General features: G+C 48.6%; 1 protein-coding gene and 1 pseudogene across 1 annotated transcript in view; one reads left to right on the top strand and one right to left on the bottom strand.

Annotated features, from left to right (window-relative positions):
- ENTHD1 (ENTH domain containing 1) overlaps window positions 1-27,530 on the bottom strand; it is a 1,212,238-nt gene that overhangs the window by 635,263 nt on the left and 549,445 nt on the right. The gene's annotated exons all lie outside the window — the stretch shown is intronic.
- On the top strand, window positions 15,135-15,263 carry LOC147748639 (small Cajal body-specific RNA 14; annotated as a pseudogene).

The following is a 27,530-nucleotide window of genomic DNA, read 5'->3' as shown; positions in this document are numbered from 1 at the left end:
GTCAAAAAGAGTTTCTGCATCCGAGTGTTTGGCGCGCAAAGATGGCCGCCTTCAAGGTCGAGGAGAACATAGGTACCTGGGGCAGAGCGTTTGGCATATTCACTTCAATTATGGGGGAACGTAGGCCTGAGTTGTTGGCTGAGTTGCCCATATATCAGACACGTATCATGGAGTATTCTCAATCATATGAGGGCAATCAGTGGTTTTGCTATGATAATGTTTTTCGAAAGGCCAAGGAGCACGACCCAGCTTTGACCTGGGATTGTTACGATTCCATTTCTTGGCAAAAAATGGAGAATTCAGGCATGTTAAAGACACCATTGGCGGGGGGTAGCGGGGGTGAGTTTTCCCGCCATTCGTCTGGGACGCCCTTTCGGACGGGGGCAGGTAACGAGCATCACTCGAAGCCGAGTGGCAACGCAGGTAAAAAAGGGATCTGTTGGAATTTTAATAGGGGAAAATGTACAAGGCCCCAGGGGTCATGCAAGTTTAGGCACGAGTGTGGGGGGTGTGGACAGTCCTCGCATCCTGAGACCATGTGCAGAGCCAAAACGGGTGATAACGGTGGTAGGGGAAGCGCCAAACAGGTCTGAAATAGTCCGAGGGGCGCCTTTACCTACCCCGGTTGATACCATGGCAATGATTCCTTGGCTCAATGAATACCCGGATCATGTCTCCGCTGGGGTGTTGTGAGACGGGTTTTCGTATGGTTTCCGCATTCCAGTGGGGAATTTTCAGGGTAAGGCACGTTGTAAGAACCAACTGTCGGTCCTGCAAAATACGGCGGTGGTACAGGTAAAGATTGGGAAAGAGGTGACTCGAGGGCGGGTTGCCGGACCATTCGATATACCACCAGTTGCTAACTTTGTTTGTTCCCCCTTAGGAGTGGTCCCAAAGAAGGACCCGGGTGAGTTTAGACTAATACATAATTTGTCAGCCCCACGAGGTCTTTCCGTGAATGATGCGATAAACCCGGAAGTGTGTTCGGTGCGGTACGCATCTTTCGATGAGGCCGTCGCCATGTTGAATCGCCTGGGGCCCGGAGCGCTGATGGCAAAATCGGACATCGAGTCAGCGTTCCGGTTGCTCCCGGTACACCCAGACGATCAGCGTCTCCTTGGTTTTATGTTTCAAGGTCGCTATTACATGGATAAATGTATGCCAATGGGATGCTCCATATCTTGTGCTTATTTTGAAAAATTCCGTTGTTTTCTGCAATGGGTATTCACGAGAAAGACGGGTTTTCAGCATGTTATGCATTATCTTGATGATTTTCTGTTCCTGGGGGCAGCCGGGGATCCAGAATGTGCTCAGGCTTTAAAAGAATTTTGTGGCCTGATGAGTCATTTTGGTGTGCCATTGGCACCAGGTAAGACTGTGGGGCCAGCAACTTCGCTCGAGTTTCTTGGAATAGAGCTCGATTCAGAAGAAGGTTGCTTTCGGCTACCCAAGGAAAAGGTGGGGAAATTCAGGGCCTCCCTTGAAACATGTATTCGGGAGACTAAGGTGAACTTGCATCAATTGCAGCAAACTGTGGGTCAGTTGAATTTTGCCCTTAGAGTAATGCCAATGGCCCGCCCCTTTTCCCGCTCGATTGCACATGGTCGGTCTTAAAGAGGGACACCACCGCACAAGGCTCTCGGCAGAGATTCGCCAGGACATGCGCATTTGGTTGGCATTCCTGGTGGATTTCAATGGTCGAATTGTCTGGAACAAGCCGGCGGTGTCCTCCGAGGACCTGGGGCTGTGGACAGATTCGGCGGGGAGTATAGGTTTTGGCGCCATATTCGGTAATCAATGGTCGGCTCAAAAATGGCCGTCATGGTGGCACGAGTGCGGGCTGACGAGTAACATTGCTTTTCTTGAACTTTTCCCTATTTTGGTGGCCCTGAAAACATGGCCTGAGGGGTTCCGGGATCACTCTGTGGTGTTCTGGTCGGATAACATGACCGTGGTTGAGTGTATCAATAGTCAGGCAGCACGATGCAAATGGATTCTGAGATTGCTCAAAGAAATTGTGTTATTGTGTATGCAATTGAATGTGCTCTTTAGGGCAAGACATGTGCCGGGGGTACTGAACCAAGCGGCTGATGCGCTTTCTCGTTTCCGTATGCAGGCCTTCTGGGGTTTTCTGCCCACAGCGGACCCGGTGGCGGCACCCTTTCCCGAAGCTCTCTGGTCTCTCGGTGCCCCGAACTACAAAACCTCGTGGGAGAGAGTTTAGCACCCAGGACAAGGAAGGCATATGAAGGGGCGTTCCGTTCCTATTGGTCCTTTTTGGGTGCTGCTAGGGGGGAGCTTTGGGGCCAGGAAGAGTTTGTTGTAAAATTTTTGCTGTCTTTACATCAGGCAGGCAAATCAGTAGCTACGGCCCAGAGGCATCGGGCCGCCATTTCCTTTATGGCAAGGGCTCATGGGATCCAGGACCCGACAGCGTCTTTCGTTGTGCAGAAAGCGCTACGTGGGTGGCAACGCCTTGAGGGTCGCAGAGTAGATGAGAGGCACCCGATAGGTCTGGATAGGTTGGCCCTGTTATTATCCGTACTCCCTGCGACATGTTCATCCCAGTATGAAACAGTGTTATTCCGGGCCGCTTTTGCGTTTGCATTCCATGGGGCGATGCGGGTAAGCGAACTGGTGGCGAAGAACAAGCGGGATACGGTGGGAGGACTGTGCCGAGAGCACGTTCAGGTTAAGGGGGAGACGATGATTGTCTCGTTTGTCAGGTCCAAGGCCGATCAGGGTGCGATTGGGGATTGCGTAGTCATACATCGGATTCCCGGATCTCCCATGTGCCCTGTTGTTTGCGTAGAGGAATATTTAGCGCAGAGGGCGGCATCATGGGGGGGGACCTTGTTGAGACACGCTGATGCCACCCCACTGACGAGGTTTCAGTTCCAGCGGGTGCTTACAATGGCAATTTCCGCCGCGGGCTTGAACCCCGGCGAGTTTGGGACCCATTCCTTTCGGATAGGGGCTGCTACTGAGGCTACAGCCAGGGGTCTGAGTGTGGAAAAAGTGAAACGATTGGGGCGTTGGTCCTCGAATTGTTACAAAAGGTATGTGCGGTTGCACATGTTGTGAAGCTGCTATCAAGTACTCACGCTTCTTGTTTTTGTTTGGTTTACAGTTTCGCAAGCTTACGAGGCGGGGCGGACTGTGCAGTCGACCCGACACCTGGGAACCAGCGGTCAAACATCACCGGCTGCGGAAAAAGTGGTGTGGGTCGTGGGCCACTCATACGTGAGGCGTGCCGCGGACGTATTCAAAGCAGGTGACATGATTCACATGGCTGGGGAATACGGGTACAGGGTGACCTTCTACGGAAGGGGCGGGCTCTGTATTGACCATTTTCAATCCTTTTTCGAGGGTTTGTTAGGGCGGACAAGGTCACCGCCATCTATAATCATAGTCCATCTTGGGGGCAACGATTTGGTGACCACTGGTAGACGACTTCTTCTCGAGGCGATACTTTCCACAGTAAGTTGGTTGGCGAGAAGGGTTCCAGGGTGCACAATTGCATGGTCCCATATGATTCCACGTAAGGTGTGGCGGGGGGCGAATTCGGTGTCGGCTATAAATCATTCGGTGAAGAAAGTCAATAACAAATTGGGTAGATTGTTTCGTTCAAATGCATTGCATTCTATTCCTCATGGTTGTATCAAGGGAGACAGTATGTATTTGGAGGATGGGGTCCATTTGTCCCGGGTGGGGAATGCGTTACTCATAGGAGACCTCATAGCTTGGTTAAAGAGTTTACAGCATGACCTTTAGGCAGGAGTTTTGTGGGGGGTCTGGATAGCCGGTCAACTATCCGGCCTGTGGCGGTAAGGTCATGATCGGTGAGCAGTAATTGGAAGATCCCTATGGTGGGGGCGTCACCCATTACGGATGGGAGCGCCCGGGGGGAGGTGGCCATTGGCCCCTCAACGGGGAGGCGGTCCCTTCTAAGGATGGGACGCCGAAAGGGAAGGCGGTCAAGGCCCCTCCCTGGATAGGAGGGGCTACGGGCCCCTCCTGGGAATTTCCCGGGGCCAGGACATCTGCGACGGCAGATGTGGTAAGTTGTGTGGGGTGGGGAGGGGGGTTTACGCTACCTTCTAGACACCTCACACGAGTCCTCGGACGACCATAAAATGGCGTCGAGTTCATTGGGGCCCCCGTCAAGTCAAGGGAAATTGGTATGTGCACATGAGGTACAGCCCTCTGTGCGGTCGCCCCTCGCAAGTGAGGGGGTAATTCTGGTTTAGGGATCTGACACCGGTTACGACCTTGCCGTTGGCCCTTAACGTTAGGATGTACAATTTCAAGTTAAAATGTATTTGTAGGATGTTAGTTTCGGCTAGGAGAACCTTTGTATTAGAAATATGTTAAGGTTAGCCAAACATCGTAATGTGGAAATGAAATTTTGAAAGTTTAATCAACCTTTACATTTTTTAAATTTCTCTATACTTTACGAGAAGGAGATCTCAGCCCGGTGGCACGGAGCTCTGTTTACATGTGAAAATATACTATTAATAACTTTACATTTGTAAATTTGGCTCAGTCCCTGTTTTCAGGTGGTGGGGACATGTCTAAAATGTGTGGTCAATTTACGCTTAGAAGTGGTGAATAGCCAAAAGTGGTAAAAGAAAAGTTTAAGAATAAATGTATATATGTAAATTTACTCACATATGCATTTACCATTTGGAATAAGCCCCTCAAAGTGGAATCTCCGGGTGAAATATGCAGGAGGGTGTGGGAGGGAAGATTAAAAGTGTTATCCCCATAAGACATGAATCTGCAAACACCGAAGCAATATAAGGTGCAAAAGAAACACTATAATCACTTCTAAATAGATTGGACACTCAGAGAAAGATATTAGTTGGGTAGTCATAGAAAAACATTACGGACTGTGGATCCCTCCGTAAAATGTCCAGAATACTCCTCAAATGGAACAAAGATGGTTCTACAAATAGGCCTTTATTTTGTATTCCTTAGTTATTCAGGTCACCAGACATGTCACCCATAGACACAGGGCCATCTGCCAGACCCACTTCTTCATCACCCTATGACGAACCTCAACTTACTCATTTGGATTATAAGGGAATGGGGACAGCCCATAAGTTGCATTTAATTCAACAAAACTTGCGCCGCAGGCGTGCGGCACATATTGCACTACTTCATTAGACACACATAGCAGACGGGGGGGATGTCCACTTACAAAAGAAATGGAGAGGGCAATGCTATAGAACCACAAAAAATCCGGATTTGCTAGAGAGGCGCTAATATTGATCTGTCCAGCGGTCCACTCACGGTCACTGCAGGTGGAAATTGACCCTCAGGGACGCGACGTATTTGTGGAGCGACAACTGGACGGCCATCCAATATTACTGGGGAATATTTATGCGCTGAACGTAATACAATAGGCCTTTTTAGACCACCCTACTGTTCCCCTTGCGAGGTGAGAGCATATTCCATGTCTAATTGGGGGAGACTTCAACAGCGTGCTGGATCTTGGGCTGGATCGCTCCCATCCCCCCTTACTGGCCTTCCCTGTGGTGTCGACGGTGATGGGAATGGTGCAGTGGATGGCACACTGGTCCTTCCTTGATTCCTGGCGCACACTACAACCTGATGCGAACGAAAACTTTTACCCTTCTCCACCACATGACTTACATGTCATGCTAGACCTGATCCCCTGTCCACTGACGATACATGCACAAGAAACGGCTGAAGAATACTAGGTCGTACTGTTTCAGATAACAATCCCCTGCTATTGCACTTACATTGGGGCGCTCCCTGTCTGCCTGTCCCCACCTGGTGACTGCAGTAGGCTGTGCTAGAAGACAATGTATTTCAAGATGCCTGGAATGCTGACTAACTACTTTACAGAAAATTAGGGCACAAAGACATCCAGACTGACGAGTGGGAGGCGCTAAAAGTGGTCTTGTGGGGACATTGCATCAGGATTGTGAGGGGGGTATGGATACAGCTATACAGGGACTTAACAGCCTTGAAGGCATCCTTGAATGTCCATGAGGCAGAGGCTCGGGAGGCCTCAATGAGACATCGAGCCCTCACGGCTGCTAGAGATCGGCCTGCCCAATCAGTGGCTCAGCCACGGTGACTTGACTTTAGGGCCTATCAGGTCAGGATACATGCAGAGAGGGAAAAGGCTGGTCGGCTTCTGGTCTGTCTGCCGCACAGCGGGAATCCATGATTACTGATCATGGCAATACGAATATCTTCAATAAACATGATCACCACCCAGATGGACATACACAGTGCATTCACAACATGCTACAAAGTTTTATATGACTCACCCTCTGATGCCCGTGAAACGCACATACGTGCATTCCTTGAGATCCTTGAACTACCTACTGTTGATCGAGCGGCCCAAGAGGAACTGCAGCCGCCCATAGCAAAACATGAGCTGCGGGTGTCAATGCAAGGGCTAGCCATCTACATGGTCTCCCGGCCGAGTTTTACAAGGCCTACACGGACATACTGTTTCCTCAATTATTGGAGATTTATCAGGCTGTCTTGGAGGAGTGACAGTTGCCACTGACACTTTGAGAATTCCTTATAATATTGCTGCTAAAACCTGACAAGGACACGCTCGATGTAATGTCATAACGCCCTCTATCAATGCTAACCACAGACTATAAAGTATTCAGCAAAGACATTGCAGCCGCCTAATGGAGTATATGCCAAATCTGGTGCCCGCTCCACCACTCTGAACATACGTAAGCTACGCAGAGTACGCTCCAGCCCACTGGTCCTTTGCTGCCTTTCTTGTGATAGATCTAGAATGTGCTTTTGACACAATATATTGGGAATACATGTCTCTAGCGGTTGGGGCTTCTGATGAGCCTGCTCCGCCTCATTTGCCTATTATACACGGCCCCTACTGCCAGTGTTAAGACGGGATAACTTATTTCGGCGCCCTTACAAATCAGTCGAAATACGCGCCAGGGATGCCCACTGTCCCGGCAACTGCGAAGCACTGGAGAGGAGTGGGTCATTTATCTTGGAACCGAACTACATGCAGTCTCCCTCTATGTGGATGATGTCTTTTTCTACATACGGGACATCAAACAGGGGTTTGGAAGCATTGAACTGGTCCCTGAGCAATTTAAGAACGCCTCGGGTTTGGGAGTTAATTGGGCCAAGACCTGCCTCCTCCCAGTGAGTCCAACTTGCCCGCCACAGCTCCTCCTGGTGGGAGCCTACAATGGTGAAATGAGAGCCGACTACATTTCGTTACTTCGATATTCGCATCTACCATGACAACCCTGATCTAATAGACAGCAATCTCAGAAGGGCAATCGCCTCTCTGTGGTCGCAGATTTCCTTTTGGAGCACATTACCTCTCATGGTGCAGGGGCGAGTTTTCCTCCCCAAAATGGTGAGGCTCCCCTGCTTTTGTACTACTTCCTGAATCCACCAATCAGCATACCAAGCTCCACATACTTTACACTTCACTTTATGCTGGGACCTTTTATTTGGAATAAGGGGCGCAGACGAGTCGCGCTGAGGACGCTCCAACTACCTGTTGCACTAGGAGGATTAGTAGCCCCCAACTTCGAGCACTATTACCTGGTGACACAGTTGTAGTGGCCATCACTTTGGCTCACCCTTGCTAAACCGAGCCGCTAAGATGGTACATGATTTGCTTTTACTGTTTGGTACACTCCCCCCACGCTCCCATAAGCTATTGACCATAGCATACCCTAGCTATACCAGAGACATTGGCACAGGTGCCATACATGCCGAAAATCTGTGTAAGATCTATACGGCCTTTTAGGGACCTGTTTGGGAAAGAGAGAGTAGAACTCAGGGAGGTAGAGGAAGTGGAAACACTGGGCACCTTGTAGCAAGATTGTGCTCTCGTGCCCGTTGAACACTTATACGAACACCATGGTAAACACCCAGATAATTTCCTAGTGCACCGCACGCTGTTGGCTGAATTACTGCGGCATTGGCACATCAGGGACATGGATCCTGAGACACATCCGCTGTTGCATGCAATCCATGTGATGGGCGCGGGCCCACACCTTATCACATGGTTCACACTTGTGATGGCATTGACCTCACAGGACTTGATGCTCCCAAAAGGCTGCACTGGGGCAGAACATTGGCTGAGAGTTTACCACTAAAGAACAGGATGAGGCACTTATTGATCCCTGTAAGCTATCCCGCAATGCGAAATTCCAATATATCCAACACCACATTTTGCATTGAACCTATCTTACCCTTGAGTGACTGCAACAAATGTATGGGAGCGAGTTTTCGTGCCCCAGATGCAGTTTTAGAAATGCAGGCATGGCGAACATGTTCTGGAATTGCCCAGATGTGCAGCTTTTATGGGGGGTGGTCTTGAATGCCCTGTCAGAGGTTGTGGTGTAGTGTAGTTCCTATATTCCCAATAGGCTCTGTGCATTGGAATAATATATCCTATGGATATGACGTAGGACTTAGGTCAGTAGGTCTCTATCGAATATACTAAACTTAATTGTGAGTGCCAGCTAGCTCAGAGGTCACTAGAAACGTTCTCGAATTCACAAGAAGGGATTAGTTTCTGACAACTGCATAAACATGACAACTTTGTTTCCCTAGGACTGGAGTAACTATCTTCAGAGTGTTAGAAACAATAGATAAGTATTTCACTCAGTCAATCGTGCATGCTTCGTTTCTACAGAGTTTCCAGAGAAATTTGTGAGAGGGGCGTTTTCAATAAAAGGTTTATTGAACAGTCTTCTTTCTCATGCAAGAGAGGTGAACTGCTACAATCGTTAGACAGAATGCAAAGTATAATGCATACAGCAAGAATAGTATTATGAAATAATACTGTAATAGCATTGTATGGTTTCTAAGCCATATAAAAACACATACATAAATAACACAGGCTAAAATACTAAACTGGTGCTTCTAAAATACGCCTACCCCAATGTACCTAACCTAGGTCTAGTACGAGGGAAGAAGTCTTCAGCATAGGTTTAGTTTTTGCCAAGAATCTACCAAAGGTTTCTCTAGGTTCTAATCAGCTTCATACCTTAGAATGAAGGAGGTCTGGTATCTCTGTCTCGGGACTCGATTTCCCAACACCCCGCAAGGGGAGTCAGAAACACTCGAACTGGATTTCTCAGCAGAGGAGGGCAGCTTCCTGATCGTGCGTCAGATGGAGAGTCGGTTTCCTTCGGCACTTGCTGTAGCGAGCTACGTCGGGCAAGTAGGTCGTCGTCGAACTGCTCTGAACCACCGTGCTTTGCCATAGCAAGTGAAGGTATATTTATACCTTGAAGGTGTTTAGGAATGCCATGTTTGACATAAATTTGGGCATATGAACGTCATGAATGAACCACTGGGGAATAGTTGTTCATTGTAAAACTAACTGAGATCTTGGAGAAATCAATATTCAAGCAAGGGGAAGTCCCTAACGGCTTAAGCTGGTTTTCCAAGAAATCGTTGTGACATCTAGTGAACGGATGGAAGTAGCCATGCCTGTATTTAGGTTGCATGGGCTATGCCTAAATAAGGGCTTGATTTCAATGCCTATATAAGGGCAACGTGAATTGTACCTATATGAGGGCATAAATCGGGAAAATCCATTCGGAATCTAAAACGCCATACAACAATGGACAGAGCAGACCTCCACACCATGGAGGCGGGGTTGCTAGGGATATTCCGACATAGGAAATGGTGAGGTGCAATTACTCATTTCATAAACTTAGCCCAAATTATAACTAAGCATGCTATTGCCATGAAATGGAAGAATGCCGACCTCCCAAGCAAGTTATACTGCTGTGCGGCACTGCTGAAGTGGTGTAGAGCTGAGTCAGCAGCGCTGCCCAGGGAGGAGGCCAGGGGCCTACGTAGAGTTCCTATTGCCCTTGTGTGCGAGTTACAGGTCCTCTCTGAGGGGTCCGGGGAGGAGGGGTCTAGAATCGAAGTGTGATTGTGTCCCATCAGACTCCCAGAGCCAAAACCAGAGCACTCTCCCTCCCCTGGTCATTTCCCTTCTGAGATTAGTCTGGAGCCGTGCTGACATGCTGCAAAAACACGCCTGCCGTGGTTAGTAATAGAGCTGACGGACTGGATATTTAGGAGACGATCTTGACATTTAGAAATGTTAGTGCCCTTCTTGTTCGAGTAGTTCTCTATATCTCTTGTTCAAGTTACAATAAAGAAAGAACCAATGTCTTCTTTTGATACTTACATTGCTGTATATGATATGCTGACCCATTGGGACATTGATTACCTGAACTATTGCACTGTGCTTCATATACAGTATATAACGTACTCATAAAATAAAAAATCAATAAAAACGTTTAAAAAATACAGGTAGGCCTTTATGATATTTCATGGACATACCTCAATAATATATATATCAATTATCATAGAGGTAGCATGGCTAACTGAATAACTCATGGTAGGAAGGAGTAGGATGTCTCAGAGTTCATTTTTTGAACACCAGTGAGGGGACAATTATTCTTCATGCTGACCTATATATTGGTGCATTTCAACAAGTAAGTCTGATGATAACAGTTTTTGCCTCAAACATCTACTATTACTACTTGTTACCACACATATTACGTTGTGACCCTACAGAGAGGTACTAAAATATTGTTGTTAGAATAAAAAAGACAGTTAATGACCTTACTTAGTGACATCAACCTATTAAAAATGACTGACTTTTACATAATACCAACACTCCTCGTCATGTTGCGTAGCATCTACTTGACCATCAGACGTGAAAGAAAATAAAAAGAACAAGAGTCGTAGAAATGTATGTATAACCCAAACCAAATCACAATATTATCAACAGCTCCAGGGGCAAAGGATTAATAATACTGCGGCCCCGTTATATTCACATCTCACCCATCCTCTTCGAAGGGATATCACTTTATGAATAAAGATTAACCAGAACTGGGGTCCATGATACCTCCTCCTAAAGTTTTATTTTTTACCATGTTGTTTACCATACACTTTACCCTACCAGGGCAAATAAATAGGTAGAATAGGAGAAAAAGAATTTGACGCATAGCCACAGTTAAATGTCTACTTTATTATTCACTACAAATGGATAAAGGGTGATATTATTCCCAGGACCTCCTGTATCATCACTACACACTTCCACCTCGTGTACATAACGTCATGGATGGATTGAAGAACACACACATGACGTTCCATAACCTCGTCATGGGCTGCATAGTGCAACAATATAATGATCAGCCAAGGGCTACAGACAACGCATGTGACACAGGTACACATCACAACTCTTACGCTGAGGTGCATGACCAAACCGCATCGTATGATGGTGGCCTTAAAATAGAACGCGCTATCCAGCTCTCGCAAACATGCAGTAGCAAGAAACAGCTGAGGTACAGTTGTCAACTGCTTGTTTTGATGAAGTAAGTACATTTCTGACCTTTGATAGAGAAAGGAACCATATTTCTCCTCTGCTAGCCCCGTCCTCTATATCAGAAATTACAATTAGCAAACTAACAGTGGACATCCCCTCTCTCGTCCCCTACAGGACAATAGAAAGTTCTCTCTGGCTGAGTTGTCCAAGAAAAGAGTGCTGCAGCCATATATGTACTTATGTTCAGCTTTATTATCATATGTATTATTCATTACTATCATATGTATCATTCACTTCACAGCAACGAGTGTAGTTTGCCATGTATGATATCGCCAATATTGGTTTAAATAAATACATGTTTTACCTTGCATAGTGTATTGAAGGTTGACCATTTTATGTTAAAAAACTTTCTAAAAGTTTCTCATTTCTTTATCCATGCATCCACAGAGAACAACCTGATTTACTCCATTTGGAGCATACGTATGCATGAGTATGTGCATGTTTGAGTGTATATCTACTTCACAAAAGAACTGCAGTTGCGGTCATAAAATTGGCAAAATGGGATCCTTGATACGGGTCATCATTTGCTCCTCCAGTCATGCGAAAACTTGGAACTCTATCAGGGGGTGACCAGTTTCACGCATATAGGGGGACATATGCTTGACCTAGTATTTACTGAGGAAAGGATTATTGACCATATGCAGATTCTCCCAGTCAACTAGACTGATCACTACTTGATAAAATTTCTAATTGCAATCCCTAACCGTGGTGCCTCTGCCTTGAATACGGCTGGAAGCTTTCTTGGTCGGGACTGGAAGAGACTTTTGGAAACAACGAATCGGTCCCTAATGACCTTCTCTAAGGAGGATTTTGGTGTACATAGCTCAGTGGAGGAGAACTATCTGCTATTCTGTAATCATATAAATGCCACTGTTAATCAAATTGCCCCCCAAAAAGTATGTAAAAGTAAAGGTAGACCCTTCGCTAGATGCTTCAATGAAAAACTTAAGGATCTGAAACTGAATTGCAAACAGGCAGAGAGAAAGTGGAGAAAACACTATGCAGACGAGGATAAACTAGCCTAGAAAGTGGCTATCTCCCTTTATAAAAAAGAAATTGCTGCTGCCAAACAGGAGTACTTCGCTGAAGTTATTCTGAACTCGCCCAATAAGGCCAAATGTATTTTCAAACTTGTCGAGGATCTTGCCAATCCTCAATGTTTACACAATCAGACTTCGCCCTCCCAAGATCTCTGTGATAAATTAGCATTTTTTTTCCAGGATAAAATCACCACCATTATCGATGGGTTAAAGGATGACAGGTCTGGGAGGGGAGAAGGTATGACCCCTGAGTCAGCAATTCCAACGGCTAGTATGGGTATAGTGCCACATGAAGACCCCTTGAGTGATGATGGGCCTGCTATAATGAGCTCTCTGGATCATTTTGAGCCCCTTTTGGAAGAGGAATTTGATAGGCTGGCCATGGGTGTGTCCTCGGGCTCCCCACTGGACCCTCTTCCACATAGAATCTGGAAGGAATTGGCATCAGAGCTCTTCCCTAGGCTCCGAAAGATTTGTAACCAATCTCTCTCCAGTGGATTAGTACCATCCGGCTGGAAACAGGCGATAGTCACTCCACTCTTGAAGAAGGCCACCCTTGACCCCAACTGCCCGGGGAATTATAGGCCTATCTCACTCCTCCCCTATCCGGTGAAGGTAGTGGAACGTAGGGTTAGCAAATCTTTGTCAGCTTTTTTAGAAAGCTCGGGCTGCCTGGCAGATGTACAGTTCGGATTCCGACCAGAGCACGGAACCGAATCAGCCTTTGTGACCGTAATGTACGATCTGCGTCAGATGGCAGACAGGGGACAATCAGCAATACTTGTATTGCTTGATCTGTCTGCCGCGTTTGACACGGTCAGCCACGACATTCTGCTGGCGCGTCTAGAGGAAGTGGGAGTAGTGGGCACAGCCCTGGCCTGGCTTCAATCTTATCTACCTGACAGATGTCAGATGTCAGGCAGTGGCCCTTCCCCCATTTCAATCAGCCTTCACAAGTATCTGTCATGGGGTTCCGCAAGGGTCGGCTATTAGCCCAATTCTATTTAATATTTATCTGAGCCCTCTGATTAAAACCATCTACAATGTGAAGGTAGTGAACTACGCTGATGATACTCAGATCCTCCTATCCTTGGATGGATCCCACTCTAATGCTCTAGAAGATTTTCATGCATGTATGCAGAACACTGCGCAGTGGTTACGTGACAACGCCTTACAATTCAATTCGGGCAAGACCGAAATTTTACACTGCGCAGTTGGGAAGGCTGCCCGGCCTCTTCCTTGTAACTTCTGGCCTTTGGATACTTCCACCCCCCTGACGCCATCCCCAACGGTGCGTAACTTGGGTGTCATGTTCAACACCAACTTGTCACTGGAGACTCAAGTGAACAAGACAGTGGGATGTTGCTTTGGCCTCTTGAAGGCCCTAAGGAAGATTCTTCCACTGCTCCCAGCGATGGCTAGAGCTTTGATTATTCAAGGCGTTATTTTGAGTAGACTTGACTACTGCAACGCCTTACTATCAGAATCTCCTAAATAGTTAATCCAGAGACTGCAGCGTGTCCAGAACACAGCAGCAAAACTGGCCCCTTCCAGACCAAGGGTTTCTTCTGCCTCATTGTGCCTAGCTGATCTGCATTGGCTTCCGGTACACCAAAGAATACTCTTTAAATCTTTGTGTATCGTATTCAGGGCACTGCATGGATTTGGCCCTAGGCCACTGCAGAAGAAAATGGTCTGGTACCCACCCACCCGGAGTCTTCGCTCCTCCTCTGCCTACCTGGCAAGTGTACCCAGGTTTCACAAGGCCAGACTGGGTGGAAGATCATTCAGTTATGCGGCTGCAAAACTTTGGAATGAGCTTCCGCTGGAAATTCGACAATGCAGCACTCTGTCCCTGTTTAGGAAAAAAATTTAAACATGGCTGTTCCCGAGAAATTAATTTTGCGGGGCCGTTACACTGCTATGTTGGCTGCTTTCCTCCTTTAGCCATCTCTCCTGTTTATGCTGGTCTGCATCTCACGTTTCATCTAGCGCCAGAGTACCCGTAGGGTGTTTGTTGCGCTCTATAAATACCTTATACAATACAATACAATACAAAATAAATGAATTACAATGAATCTTTGTTCCTGATGAAGGTCGTCGTATGGCCATCTGGGCAAATAAGATGGCCTTAACATGTAGACTTTATGACGCTGGAGTAATACTCACCTCCCGTGGTCAACCTGGTCATCTGTACATTTTTAGGTCTCCTGGCGTTTAACAGCGCGTCAGCGCTGTGTCCGCCAGGAGATCTTTTGTTGCTGACTATGCTTCCCAGGAGACAGCACTGGCCGCGCGCAAAGGCGATCGGCGTAGGGCACGCGCGCGCGAACACGCTCAGCTGCCGTCTCCTGGGAAGCTCCAACACCCTATGCGCATGCGCATACTCAGAGAGACACACACACACACACGAGCGCCCATGCACGCATGCACCCCCACATAAATAGAACTCACCCCTGCTGTCGCATACACGCATACACACACACACACACACGTGCATCAAGCGCCCCCGCCCCGCCCCCCCCCCACCCCCCCCCCCCCCGCCGCCACTTACCGCTACTCCGGTCTTCAGCTGCCACCGCGGGGCTCTCTCTAGGGCATGGGCTTCTCTCCGTGGGCGCGGCTTCTCTCCGTGGGCGCGGCTTCTCTCCGTGGGCGGTTCGATCCCCGGCCGCTCCTCCTCACACGTGGGTGTCCTCCCTGACGGTTGCATGCGTCAGTAATACCATGTGACCCCAAGGCAGCCACGTACAGCAACGAGAGGGGGCCCACTGCCGACAGGACCCCCAGGTGCCTGTGCTACGGCTCCCTACAGCATTTTAAAGGCGGCACGAGGACGCCGCGCGAACCTGCACCGAGATATGGAGACACTGAGACAGGAAACAAACCAAACGTTTCCACCGAAATTTGTACAGACTGGAGCAGTGCGTAGGTTTCAGTGCACGCGCGTGTGTGTACATAAGTGCGAAGTGGGGATGGGCAGGCCATTTTACAAGCATGCAAAACACACTTTGACGTAAAGGCTCTAGGTTCTGTAATAACTACCTTCAAGGTTGAAGCAGATGGTTATGAAGCCGGGCTACGGGGTTCGAGTCCTGGCAACGGCTCAAACACCCTGCAGCGCCAAAGCGAGGCCAGGCGGGGTGCCAGGGGAGGGTGGGCTTAAGTACGGGGAGCCGGGCTCGGGGGAGGCCTTATTTGGGTTCAGGACAGGCCCACCTGCGAGGAGTCACGGCCTAGACGCTTCCAGTTCCGTTCATCCGGTGCACCCTGCAAGGAGGGGCACGAGGCGCCGCGATGTCCGCCTCTGAGCTCTACAGCAAGGTAAGGCCTGCACCTTTAACATGCACAGGGGGCCCGGCTTGGGGTGAGGCTGGGAGGGATGGGGTGTTGTTGAAAGTGGTTAACTGTCTCGAAAGAGCACGTAGACCTTCATAGCTGCCAAGGTTTCAGATTGCTATGTGTGATGTTTTCATAATTTATGTGTAATTATGAGTGACATTTCAGCGGTTATGAGTGATACTTTTTCGGAAGCAAAATCAAGCAATAAAGTCTGGGAAGTCATACATATCTGCAACCTGAAGCCCTACTGCCCTCCTAAACTGATCGTACTGTTAATAAGAAACGAGGACTCCGATGTGCACCCCTCTCATTGAAAGTCCACACTGCACCACTGCAAACAAAAGAACGTTTCTGCAAATGTCAGCAAAGTCAGTTATTGTAGTAGGGTCAGTTAGAAAACCTGCGCAGTGTGCCTGCCACTTGCTCACCTCGAGTAGAGAAAATATCATAATCACTGCAATACTAGGGGGTACTGAATGTAGCCGAGGTTCAGATTCCATTTGCCATATTTTTGTGTACCGCTTTATTTTCTTCTGCTTTACCTGATGTCTTTCTTGACTGCTCGGCCGCTTCCCGGGTGACCTCTTAGAGGACGAGGCAGGCCGCGGTGGTGCAAGAGGCGGCATGCTCGTCACCTCAGCTACCCGGACCTCATGTAATAACCACCTGCTCCTGCAGTCCCTCTGACATGACTGTAGGGCCCGCATCACCATCCAGTGACCGCTGGATCCAGTAGGCGCCAACGTTACCCCTTAAAGCACAACTCCTGGAAGCCTACTGTACACCTACCTGTTCACGAGCCACCATATTGCAGTGCTGATGTGTTTTAAAATGAAGTTAAAGTGCAATCTGGATTTGTAATGAAAGCATCTGATAACTCGCTGTGGGGGAATTAGTGGGAATTACTACGGTCAATGTTTCTGATTTTACTGCATAGGCTGCATACAGTACATGTATTTTCCCCCATCATTTTGCATGCAGTAACATTTAAATTGCTTAATATTTGAAGGGAAAATGATGGCTTATTCTCACAGCAAACTGGATATTGTTGGATGTTTGTGTCCCTGGTGCCGTTTTAAGAAGTGTAAATGTTCCAGATGCCAGGATCCTACCAACTCTGTTTTGAATCCAATGAGTGCACTTTAGCTGTGGCCCTTCGTTTAAGCCTTTCCCCCATATGTTGCTAGCACAGAGTGGAAAAATCAGGCGGGTGTCTTCATGGGTCTTTTTAAAATAGTTTGCTTGGCAAAGTTCAAAGAAGAGGTTGTGAAAATGAATTTTGCCTTTTTTTCCTTCAAATTTCCCTACTCATGTCATGCCAATCAGGACAGTTTGCCCATTACCAGACTTCCTCATGTCATGCCAACCAAGACAGTTTGCCCATTACCAGACTTATTGTGATATGCAGAGACAGTAGCGTAGGAAGGTGCAGGCTGCCCCCGGGGTCATCACTGTGTGTGAATAATAACCGCTGTGAGGCCGTGCATGAGGTGCATCATCAGAGCTGTGTGAATAATAACAGCTGTGAGCCTGTGCCTAAGGTGCATCATCAGAGCTGTGTGAATAATAACTGCGTCAGCCCCGTGCGTGAGGTGCATCATCAGAGCTGTGTGAATAATAACAGCTATGAGCCCGTGCGTGAGGTGCATCATCAGAGCTGTGTGCATAATAATAGCTGTAAGCCCGTGCCAGAGGTGCATCATCAGAGCTGTGTGAATAATAACAGCTGTGAGCCCGTGCCTGAGGTGCATCATCAGAGCTGTGTGAATAATAACTGTCAGCCCCGTGCGTGAGGTGCATCATCAGAGCTGTGTGAATAATAACATCTGTGAGCCCGTACCTGAGGTGCATCAGAGCTGTGTGAATAATAACTGTGTCAGCCCCGTGTGTGAGGTGCATCATCCACATTGCTCAGGTCACCCAAATTCCTGCACTCTCTACCACACTGCTTTCAAGAACACCATACTCTTGCACACACTCACACTGCTCACCAATTCAAAGTGTGCTAAAAATTTGATGCAACGCATTGTCATACACAATGCCAATAACTCAAACTTTAATGCTGGGAGACCTATTGCATTGTAAATGCTTGTTAACCTTACCAGGGGAACACACGAATAAACACATCAGATGGGATATCTCACCAGGTAATTTTAAAGTTGAAACTCATTAAAGATCCCTCAGACCTAGATAATCAAGTGCCCCCTTACATAGGTGGAGTCCATCCAGATGAGCTGTCCTTCTGGATGAAGGACTCCATGCTGAAACAAGCCACAGATATGCTATGAGTGAGAGTCCTTCTAAGGCTTGGCTTCTTCATAGCTGTCAGCATGAATTCTAGAACAAGTTCCTAACATATCAGATCAATCTTGTTTCCCAAATAGACCTCCTCTCCGTTGATCTGAGCTGAATATAAAATGTTTAACATCTCTTGATGTCAAGCAAATGTAAAGATCTTTCACCAGTCGTTGATGGTTTCCATCCAGTTATACGGGTTCCGATTCTCGCATTGAGTTAGCGTTTCACCTTCATACCCAACCATACTCTTCACACATGCCTTCAAAGCGCTCCGACGTAGGACCTGCATATCTGAACTACCACCTCTCATTCCACTTACCGCCAGACAACTTTGCTCCACCCAACTTGCCCTGGCCACTGTCCCACAGGCTCACAAGACCAGAACCGGAGGAAGATCCTTCTTCTACCTCACTGCCAAGACCTGGAACACCGTGCCCCTCCACCTCAGGCAATCCCTGTCACTGATACAATTCAGGAAGGATCAAAAGACCTGGCTCTTCGACTGAATCTCACGCCCAGATGGATCAGTAGCCTTAGAGCCTTGAGACCCTCACAGGTGAGTAGAGACGCTTTATAAACTCTTGATGATGTGATGCTGCACTATTGCCCCCCCGTAACAAAAGCAGCAAGCAAGCACAAACCACTTACTTTCGTTTCCAGCCTCCCAGAGTCAGCCAATGCCTCCCTCCCCACCAAACTCCCCTTGTAATGGTCAGGCTTGTTCAATATGCCGAGTGTGGAGGCTGGTCTGACAAAATTGCCAGGGATACTATGGATTCCCAGTCCAGCCCTGTTCAAACTAATAAAAATGAGCACAGCCTGCTCTTAAAAAAACAAACTTTTGGAAAGGGGCGACCACTCGGTCCCCCCGAACGTATGGTGGAGTACCCCGATCCCCCCGGGAAGCCATCTTGGGCGGGAGGCGAGTCTCGGCTGGTATGCCCGAAGCGGCGTAGCCGGGGCGCGCTTTTTCCCGCCCTAGAGTGGGTTGTCCTAGACACTGAAGCCGCCAGCCACGCCCCCGGAGGCGGGCGGAGGCGGGTTCACGCCCGCCCGGAGAAGGATAAAAGGAGCAACAAGCCAAGGAAGCATCCTCTTGTTCCTGTGCTCTGAAGCTGCACCTCCCCGCTGCACGTGAGCTCGAGACGGAACGAAGAGCCAATTTTGAGCGTTGTAATTTTGTCCTTGTTCTTTCAGATATCTTCGTTGGAGAATGCCGGGCAAGAAGGTCGGAAAGCGGGTCGGTACCGATCAGATGCTCCGCATGCTCGTAAAGGATATGGCCGAAATGAAGAAGCAGATGGCGGCAATGAACGGGGCAGGAGGCCCGAAGCGCATCATCGGGCCAGCATTGCCGAGTGTAGTCCCCAGCGGTAGAGGCAAGAGGTCCAAGAGGGGGGCATCTGGGGGAGAGGCCCCGGTTCCCGATACACCGATTGAGGAACCAATCTCGGTTCCGAAGGAGGGACAACCGATCCCCGTCGTAGTCACCCCTGTGAACGAGGGGGATATGCCTCCCGAGTTGGCTGCACAACTGGCAGCGTGGTTGGGGAAAGATAGTGAGAGCACCACGGCAGATGACGCCAGGGCAGTAATGAGGCAACAGCGAGAATCTAGAGAGGCTGCGAAGGCATCATCTTCTGTTCCCCCACAGGCTCCGGTGGGTGAAACCGCAGCGGGCACGAGTTCGGCAGCGACTACAGCTTCTAATTCAGGTAAGCGGCTACTGCTGATTGCGGGGGAGGGGTCTGTACCCTCACGGAGAGAGAAAGTGGCCCAGCATATTCCAATGGAGGTCAAGGAAAAGATTTGGGCTGATAAGTATGTAAACATGTTTTCTTTGCTTACCGATCACTACGAGATCGAGCATGTGAAGGGTCAAAAAGAGTTTCTGCATCCGAGTGTTTGGCGCGCAAAGATGGCCGCCTTCAAGGTCGAGGAGAACATAGGTACCTGGGGCAGAGCGTTTGGCATATTCACTTCAATTATGGGGGAACGTAGGCCTGAGTTGTTGGCTGAGTTGCCCATATATCAGACACGTATCATGGAGTATTCTCAATCATATGAGGGCAATCAGTGGTTTTGCTATGATAATGTTTTTCGAAAGGCCAAGGAGCACGACCCAGCTTTGACCTGGGATTGTTACGATTCCATTTCTTGGCAAAAAATGGAGAATTCAGGCATGTTAAAGACACCATTGGCGGGGGGTAGCGGGGGTGAGTTTTCCCGCCATTCGTCTGGGACGCCCTTTCGGACGGGGGCAGGTAACGAGCATCACTCGAAGCCGAGTGGCAACGCAGGTAAAAAAGGGATCTGTTGGAATTTTAATAGGGGAAAATGTACAAGGCCCCAGGGGTCATGCAAGTTTAGGCACGAGTGTGGGGGGTGTGGACAGTCCTCGCATCCTGAGACCATGTGCAGAGCCAAAACGGGTGATAACGGTGGTAGGGGAAGCGCCAAACAGGTCTGAAATAGTCCGAGGGGCGCCTTTACCTACCCCGGTTGATACCATGGCAATGATTCCTTGGCTCAATGAATACCCGGATCATGTCTCCGCTGGGGTGTTGTGAGACGGGTTTTCGTATGGTTTCCGCATTCCAGTGGGGAATTTTCAGGGTAAGGCACGTTGTAAGAACCAACTGTCGGTCCTGCAAAATACGGCGGTGGTACAGGTAAAGATTGGGAAAGAGGTGACTCGAGGGCGGGTTGCCGGACCATTCGATATACCACCAGTTGCTAACTTTGTTTGTTCCCCCTTAGGAGTGGTCCCAAAGAAGGACCCGGGTGAGTTTAGACTAATACATAATTTGTCAGCCCCACGAGGTCTTTCCGTGAATGATGCGATAGACCCGAAAGTGTGTTCGGTGCGGTACGCATCTTTCGATGAGGCCGTCGCCATGTTGAATCGCCTGGGGCCCGGAGCGCTGATGGCAAAATCGGACATCGAGTCAGCGTTCCGGTTGCTCCCGGTACACCCAGACGATCAGCGTCTCCTTGGTTTTATGTTTCAAGGTCGCTATTACATGGATAAATGTATGCCAATGGGATGCTCCATATCTTGTGCTTATTTTGAAAAATTCAGTTGTTTTCTGCAATGGGTATTCACGAGAAAGACGGGTTTTCAGCATGTTATGCATTATCTTGATGATTTTCTGTTCCTGGGGGCAGCCGGGGATCCAGAATGTGCTCAGGCTTTAAAAGAATTTTGTGGCCTGATGAGTCATTTTGGTGTGCCATTGGCACCAGGTAAGACTGTGGGGCCAGCAACTTCGCTCGAGTTTCTTGGAATAGAGCTCGATTCAGAAGAAGGTTGCTTTCGGCTACCCAAGGAAAAGGTGGGGAAATTCAGGGCCTCCCTTGAAACATGTATTCGGGAGACTAAGGTGAACTTGCATCAATTGCAGCAAACTGTGGGTCAGTTGAATTTTGCCCTTAGAGTAATGCCAATGGCCCGCCCCTTTTCCCGCTCGATTGCACAAGCCATGGTCGGTCTTAAAGAGGGACACCACCTCACAAGGCTCTCGGCAGAGATTCGCCAGGACATGCGCATTTGGTTGGCATTCCTGGCGGATTTCAATGGTCGAATTGTCTGGAACAAGCCGGCGGTGTCCTCCGAGGAGCTGGGGCTGTGGACAGATTCGGCGGGGAGTATAGGTTTTGGCGCCATATTCGGTAATCAATGGTCGGCTCAAAAATGGCCGTCATGGTGGCACGAGTGCGGGCTGACGAGTAACATTGCTTTTCTTGAACTTTTCCCTATTTTGGTGGCCCTGAAAACATGGCCTGAGGGGTTCCGGGATCACTCTGTGGTGTTCTGGTCGGATAACATGACCGTGGTTGAGTGTATCAATAGTCAGGCAGCACGATGCAAATGGATTCTGAGATTGCTCAAAGAAATTGTGTTATTGTGTATGCAATTGAATGTGCTCTTTAGGGCAAGACATGTGCCGGGGGTACTGAACCAAGCGGCTGATGCGCTTTCTCGTTTCCGTATGCAGGCCTTCTGGGGTTTTCTGCCCACAGCGGACCCGGTGGCGGCACCCTTTCCCGAAGCTCTCTGGTCTCTCGGTGCCCCGAACTACAAAACCTCGTGGGAGAGAGTTTAGCACCCAGGACAAGGAAGGCATATGAAGGGGCGTTCCGTTCCTATTGGTCCTTTTTGGGTGCTGCTAGGGGGGAGCTTTGGGGCCAGGAAGAGTTTGTTGTAAAATTTTTGCTGTCTTTACATCAGGCAGGCAAATCAGTAGCTACGGCCCAGAGGCATCGGGCCGCCATTTCCTTTATGGCAAGGGCTCATGGGATCCAGGACCCGACAGCGTCTTTCGTTGTGCAGAAAGCGCTACGTGGGTGGCAACGCCTTGAGGGTCGCAGAGTAGATGAGAGGCACCCGATAGGTCTGGATAGGTTGGCCCTGTTATTATCCGTACTCCCTGCGACATGTTCATCCCAGTATGAAACAGTGTTATTCCGGGCCGCTTTTGCGTTAGCATTCCATGGGGCGATGCGGGTAAGCGAACTGGTGGCGAAGAACAAGCGGGATACGGTGGGAGGACTGTGCCGAGAGCACGTTCAGGTTAAGGGGGAGACGATGATTGTCTCGTTTGTCAGGTCCAAGGCCGATCAGGGTGCGATTGGGGATTGCGTAGTCATACATCGGATTCCCGGATCTCCCATGTGCCCTGTTGTTTGCGTAGAGGAATATTTAGCGCAGAGGGCGGCATCATGGGGGGGGACCTTGTTGAGACACGCTGATGCCACCCCACTGACGAGGTTTCAGTTCCAGCGGGTGCTTACAATGGCAATTTCCGCCGCGGGCTTGAACCCCGGCGAGTTTGGGACCCATTCCTTTCGGATAGGGGCTGCTACTGAGGCTACAGCCAGGGGTCTGAGTGTGGAAAAAGTGAAACGATTGGGGCGTTGGTCCTCGAATTGTTACAAAAGGTATGTGCGGTTGCACATGTTGTGAAGCTGCTATCAAGTACTCACGCTTCTTGTTTTTGTTTGGTTTACAGTTTCGCAAGCTTACGAGGCGGGGCGGACTGTGCAGTCGACCCGACACCTGGGAACCAGCGGTCAAACATCACCGGCTGTGGAAAAAGTGGTGTGGGTCGTGGGCCACTCATACGTGAGGCGTGCCGCGGACGTATTCAAAGCAGGTGACATGATTCACATGGCTGGGGAATACGGGTACAGGGTGACCTTCTACGGAAGGGGTGGGCTCTGTATTGACCATTTTCAATCCTTTTTCGAGGGTTTGTTAGGGCGGACAAGGTCACCGCCATCTATAATCATAGTCCATCTTGGGGGCAACGATTTGGTGACCACTGGTAGACGACTTCTTCTCGAGGCGATACTTTCCACAGTAAGTTGGTTGGCGAGAAGGGTTCCAGGGTGCACAATTGCATGGTCCCATATGATTCCACGTAAGGTGTGGCGGGGGGCGAATTCGGTGTCGGCTATAAATCATTCGGTGAAGAAAGTCAATAACAAATTGGGTAGATTGTTTCGTTCAAATGCATTGCATTCTATTCCTCATGGTTGTATCAAGGGAGACAGTATGTATTTGGAGGATGGGGTCCATTTGTCCCGGGTGGGGAATGCGTTACTCATAGGAGACCTCATAGCTTGGTTAAAGAGTTTACAGCATGACCTTTAGGCAGGAGTTTTGTGGGGGGTCCGGATAGCCGGTCAACTATCCGGCCTGTGGCTGTAAGGTCATGATCGGTGAGCAGTAATTGGAAGATCCCTATGGTGGGGGCGTCACCCATTACGGATGGGAGCGCCCGGGGGGAGGTGGCCATTGGCCCCTCAACGGGGAGGCGGTCCCTTCTAAGGATGGGACGCCGAAAGGAAAGGGAAGGCGGTCAAGGCCCCTCCCTGGATAGGAGGGGCTAAGGGCCCCTCCTGGGAATTTCCCGGGGCCAGGACATCTGCGACGGCAGATGTGGTAAGTTGTGTGGGGTGGGGAGGGGGGTTTACGCTACCTTCTAGACACCTCACACGAGTCCTCGGACGACCATAAAATGGCGTCGAGTTCATTGGGGCCCCCGTCAAGTCAAGGGAAATTGGTATGTGCACATGAGGTACAGCCCTCTGTGCGGTCGCCCCTCGCAAGTGAGGGGGTAATTCTGGTTTAGGGATCTGACACCGGTTACGACCTTGCCGTTGGCCCTTAACGTTAGGATGTACAATTTCAAGTTAAAATGTATTTGTAGGATGTTAGTTTCGGCTAGGAGAACCTTTGTATTAGAAATATGTTAAGGTTAGCCAAACATCGTAATGTGGAAATGAAATTGTACATAATATGAAACTGTTATTTTAATGTTTTTGATTTTGTTTCATATTTTAATAAATACGGCCGGGAGGGTCACTCCCTCCCGCCTTCCAAAAGTTCAGAACTGTTTCCGGTTTCCCATCCTTGGGGATTGTATTGAGAGGGGGTGGCGGGTATCTCAGCCATATGGAAAGGGGCGACCACTCGGTCCCCCCGAACGTATGGTGGAGTACCCCGATCCCCCCGGGAAGCCATCTTGGGCGGGAGGCGAGTTTCGGCTGGTATGCCCGAAGCGGCGTAGCCGGGGCGCGCTTTTTCCCGCCCTAGAGTGGGTTGTCCTAGACACTGAAGCCGCCAGCCACGCCCCCGGAGGCGGGTTCACGCCCGCCCGGAGAAGGATAAAAGGAGCAACAAGCCAAGGAAGCATCCTCTTGTTCCTGTGCTCTGAAGCTGCACCTCCCCGCTGCACGTGAGCTCGAGACGGAACGAAGAGCCAATTTTGACCCACCCACCAGCCCCTGGAGACAGCAAGTGGTTTTGAAATAAAGTTTTGATGTGGTAACTCTATTTCTTACAGGTTGTTGTGATTAAAGTATGGTTTTAGTATGCAATAAAGTGAATGATTCCTTACAGTATGTTTTTCGAATAAAGTATTTTGCACCAGTGTTGATCAATGATGTTTCAATAGTCATACTTAAAGCGGTTATTGTTTTGTTTTTTAATTTAGTATTGCTAGTTAATGTCGTATTTATTTTGGTCGGGCGGTAAGGTCATGATCGGTGAGCAGTAATTGGAAGATCCCTATGGTGGGGGCGTCACCCATTACGGATGGGAGCGCCCGGGGGGAGGTGGCCATTGGCCCCTCAACGGGGAGGCGGTCCCTTCTAAGGATGGGACGCCGAAAGGAAAGGGAAGGCGGTCAAGCCCCTCCCTGGATAGGAGGGGCTACGGGCCCCTCCTGGGAATTTCCCGGGGCCAGGACATCTGCGACGGCAGATGTGGTAAGTTGTGTGGGGTGGGGAGGGGGGTTTACGCTACCTTCTAGACACCTCACACGAGTCCTCGGACGACCATAAAATGGCGTCGAGTTCATTGGGGCCCCCGTCAAGTCAAGGGAAATTGGTATGTGCACATGAGGTACAGCCCTCTGTGCGGTCGCCCCTCGCAAGTGAGGGGGTAATTCTGGTTTAGGGATCTGACACCGGTTACGACCTTGCCGTTGGCCCTTAACGTTAGGATGTACAATTTCAAGTTAAAATGTATTTGTAGGATGTTAGTTTCGGCTAGGAGAACCTTTGTATTAGAAATATGTTAAGGTTAGCCAAACATCGTAATGTGGAAATGAAATTGTACATAATATGAAACTGTTATTTTAATGTTTTTGATTTTGTTTCATATTTTAATAAATACGGCCGGGAGGGTCACTCCCTCCCGCCTTCCAAAAGTTCAGAACTGTTTCCGGTTTCCCATCCTTGGGGATTGTGTTGAGAGGGGGTGGCGGGTATCTCAGCCATATTATTACATTCTCAAAGTGGAAGGGGTCCCTTGTGGATCTCTTCCCACCTCCGAATGGATTACCACCTCCTTCAGGTGTTGGTAAAATATTACTGTTTTGCAACCGGAAGTCAGTTGCAAAACATTAATACATACTACTGAAAATCTGTATTTAGAAGGAACGTCCTAAACAAGCCACTTCCAAACACTGATTCGGGCTGTTTTTGACCTCCAAAAACATTTTGTACATTGGGCCCTAAAATTGCAATATAGCAGTGTTTAGGCTAGAAGAGGACAGGAGAGTATTAGATCCCTGATAGTCTTTCAACAGTCTTCTGAAAAATATGGGCACCAGTAGAACTATGATGGATGGGTATCATAATCCTGATTTTTCCAAGTTTAGTAGGTAAGGCAGTGTTTCATGTGGATGTAAAGAAAATATAACACGTTGTTTTTCTGAACCCATATACAAAATCATCTCCGATCCATGGATTAAGCCTTGATAGTGGAAGTAGCCCTTGCTACTTGACTCATCTTCTTTCAGAAAGGCAGGATCTGTAAAGATCCAAACTCTAAAACTGCAGCAGCTAGGCAGTCCATTGCAGGGACACTGGGTCACGATGTATAATCTGACTCTCATTCTTGGATAGCCAAAACAGATTCACCTTGAATTGATTTGGTGTCTGGATTGAGAGGTCACATAACTTCATGTATAAGAACTGTCATGCCCAAGTGGGAGCTACAAACATTATTGTGCAAGAGTTTTCCTTCATTATTAATAGGGCTCTGAATAAGTGGTGTCGGGGAAAAGCATAAATACTTTTGCCTAACCAAGGAATCTAAAACACTTCCCCATTTGAGTTATGATACCACCATCTGCTTGCAGAGCGTTGGTATTTTTCATTGGTTGCCACTGCAAATAGATCCAACGGAGCCACTGCAAATAGATCCAACGGAGGATAGCCCCACTGTTGGAAGACTGGTACTAAATGATTTGAAACTATCTCCCAGTGATGGCAGAGCATGTATTTCCTGCTGGTATCTGCTGTTTCATTTTGTAATTCCCGAACATTCCATAAGTCTGATTTTGCATCATAAAGTCCCTTGCCATAGCTGCTGAGCATCCTACAACAGTAGTTTATATTTTGTTCCTCCTTGCTTTTGAGTGTAGTATAAAGTAGTCATGTGCTCCATTCTTATTCTGAAATTGTTTGGCTATATCTGAGAACAGGTTTGGCCCAGCACGTTTATTGGTAGTTTTGATGTCTGTAGGAACCAGAAACCACTTTCTGAAAGGTCTTCTAAAGATGCTCCACTTGGACTATTTGCATAGAGGATGATTTCAGGATAACAAACTTTTGAGGCAGACTATAGCTGTCGTAATTGGCCCGTTCGGATTAGCGATTAGCTGAACCTACACGTTGTCCTCCTTAACTTGGCTATATACGATAAACGCCATTTTGAATGTTGCAGCGGCCATCTTAGACCATGAGCGGCCTCGTGGCCGACGTGCCCTTTAGTCCTTTGTCCGTTCCACTGACCACTCTCATCTGCCCAGCAACAGGCTATTTTTAGTACTGGTCAAGCCACACATGCGCAGTTCTCACTGACCCGTAAACCTTCAGGAATGTGCCGCTAACTGACCAGTGGGTTTGAAACTCTCCAATGAGCTGGC

The sequence above is a fragment of the Lissotriton vulgaris genome, chromosome 1_1, assembly GCF_964263255.1.
Source record: "Lissotriton vulgaris chromosome 1_1, aLisVul1.2, whole genome shotgun sequence".
Lineage (NCBI taxonomy): Eukaryota > Metazoa > Chordata > Amphibia > Caudata > Salamandridae > Lissotriton > Lissotriton vulgaris.
This window is presented reverse-complemented; position numbering and strand designations above follow the sequence as displayed.